Here is a 2,996-nt window from a genome sequence, read left to right as displayed (position 1 = left end):
GGACCACCTCTCCAGTGCCGACTGAAAAGGCGCCGAAGCAGCCCAGGGCGGCCTCGTCGAAGCCGATCAAGCTCCTGCCGAAGATGAAGGTGTCCATCCCCACCATATCAGGGTAATCGAGCTGCTTAAGTCTTCTTATTTTGTGTGAACTTTGTCTCTGGTTGACGCTGAAGTTAGTCGACTGATTCTTTGGAGTTGCAGTGCTGCTACTTCTGAGACCTCAGCCCGGGCTGATGACCATGAGATGGAGGACGCAGCAACTTCAAAACCAGGTACTATATTCTTAACGCCGTTTTTAGTCGACTGACTCGCGATCTCTGATCCTGATTCTTCTCCGTAGCTCCACCCAACGCTGTTATCAATCTCCCTGATGATGATGAGGATGAGGAACCGCTGAAGCGCAGAAGGAGTAGGAAAGCGTCTGCCAGCAAGGTGCCCCAGGATGTGACGGCGCCTGAGATTCTGATTGCGGAGGAAGAGAACACCACTCGACACACGGTGTCCTTCGCAGATCCGTTGACGAGTGCTCAACAGCCCTCCCTCTTCACGACGCACCACGTCCCAGAGGACCAAGCTGGCGCGGCGAAGGAGGCAATACGCCAGGCGGGAATCATGATGGAGTAGTTGAAGACCATCCGGGATGCGAGCCAGGCAGCTTATGACGCCAGTTCTGCCCTCCAAAGCAATGTTCAGGTCAGTCGACCACCGTTTGTTCTGTTGGATATGCTACCAAAAACTTTTCCTTTCCGGAATTTATAGTAGTCACCCAGTGGGTGTGTCGATTAAACTCCGTGTTAGCGGGGGCACGCTGAGTGCACCCGCTGGGTGTAGTCCCCAAGGCTAAGGTCGACTGCTGGTAGTCGGCCTTAGGCTTTATGATGTCAACCTTTCTGTCAGTCGACTATGCCGAGTGTGTCGATTAAACTCCTTGTTAGCGGGGGCACGCTGAGTGCACCCGCTGGGTGTAGTCCCCAAGGCTAAGGTCGACTGCTGGCAGTCGGCCTTAGGCTTTATGATGTCAATCTTTCTGTTAGTCGACTACGTCGACTGGATTTCACAAACCGGTGGGGGCACGCTAAGTGCACCCACTGGGTGTAGTCCCCGAGACTGTGGTCGACTGCTTGCAGTTGATTACAGTCTTAAAGAATACATCTCTCTTTTTTTTTGAGGTCGACAGGTCGACTTTGTCTTCAACAGGATTAGTGGGGGCACGCTGAGTGCACCCACTGGGTGTAGTCCCCGAGACACCGGTCGAATGCTTGTATTCGGCTGTAGTCTTAGAAACGTGTGATTTTTCCTTTTTCACTCGGAAGTGAATTATATTTGACATTTAGTCGATTGGTTCTTCGCAGAACTCCTGTGATCTTGTGGCTCGCTACTCTGAGCTGGAAAACAAGCACACTCAACTCGAGCTGAGCTTGAAGCTGGTTCAGGAGAAGCTGACGAAGGCAAAGGAGGAGACCGAAGGTATGTTTGGTGAGACCCTGACGACTGCTTTTCCCCTTGCTTGTTTTAAAATCTGATCTTGCTGGAACTTGCAGGTAAGGTAAGGGAGGCCCAACAGAAGAAAGACCTCGAACTAGCTGAGAAGATCAAGCTTGCTGACGAGAAGTTAGCTTCAGTCACCAAGCTTGAACAAAACAATACCAATCTGAAAGCTGCTCTTAGGATCGCCAACAAGGAGGTCAGTCGACTAAAAACTGATAAAGCTGCCCTGACCGACCAAGTCAGTAAGTTGACTGGGAAGAAAAATGATCTGGAGGCCTTCCTGAGTGGTCTTGCCAAGAAGCTGTTTCTTAAGCTTGAAGGTAAACCTCTATGCTCGGCAAACATTTCCAATTGTGGTTTTTCCATTCGACCATCCCCTTGACTTAGTGATCATCCTTGCAGAATTTTGTCAAAACTTTGAAGAAGAAACTAGCCGGCTGGAGCCAAACCTCGACCCCGTCAATTCTCCGGTGAACGACGAAGTTGCCATGGATGTTTTCCGACTGGAGTCTCGTGTTGCAGCTGTCGTGGACTATCTCGCAAGGCTGAAGGCTGCCACATCTCGCATCGACTCGACGCTCTGGCCTGAGGAGACACTTCAGAATGACCTTGAGTCGCTGATGGCCCGCTTGAACACGATCCCTGGTCGAGTGCAGGAATGGAAGAAGTCCTTGGCTCGGTGTGGTGCAGATGTTGCTCTGTGTCTGGCCCGAGTCCACTGTAAAGACGCGCGAGAAGAGAAGCTGGCGGCCCTTCGGGTGGCCAACACCAAGAAACACGACTTCAGGTCCTTTATGGAAACTTTCCTTGCGGCTGCCACTCGGATCGCCGACGGAATTGACCTTGATGAATTCGTTGCACCTTCCAGCCCTCCACAGGAGGGGTAAAAAACTTCTTCTGGCTCGACGCTTTAAATTTGCCTCGGTATGCCGAGTGAAATTGTAACCGATAAACCTTAACAGGCTTAACGCCTGAGCACTTTCGGTTCTTTTAGATATCGATTCAAACTTGAATTTGGTGCTTGAATACGATTGCTTTTGGCTCGAAATGTCTTTTGCAGGTTCAAAGAAAGGCGCCTTTACTGCAATCGACTTATTCTTTAGTCCACTTAGGCGAGCACTGGGCTGCGGCTAAGCCTCCGAGTGGAAGCCCGGCTTACCACTCGGTAGGATTTCTATAACTTAGGCGAGCATTGGGCTGCAGCTAAGCCTCCGAGTGAGGGGTTTACTCTTCACTCGGTAGGATTTTTATAACTTAGGCGAGTGCTTGGACTGCAGCTAAGCCTCCGAGTGAGAGGGTTGCTCTTCACTCGGTAGGATTTTTTACAACTTAGGCGAGCACAGGGCTGCAGCTAAGCCCCCGAGTGAAAGTCTGGTTTACCACTCGGTAGGATTTTGATAACTTAGGCTAGCACTGGGCTGCAGCTAAGCCTCCGAGTGAGAGGGTTGCTCTTCACTCGGTAGGATTTTTGTAACTTAGGCGAGTGCTTGGACTGCAGCTAAGCCCCC

The sequence above is a fragment of the Triticum dicoccoides genome, chromosome 5B (genome assembly GCF_002162155.2).
Source record: "Triticum dicoccoides isolate Atlit2015 ecotype Zavitan chromosome 5B, WEW_v2.0, whole genome shotgun sequence".
Classification (NCBI taxonomy): Eukaryota; Viridiplantae; Streptophyta; class Magnoliopsida; order Poales; family Poaceae; genus Triticum; species Triticum dicoccoides.
Note: the sequence above shows the minus strand (reverse complement) of the source record.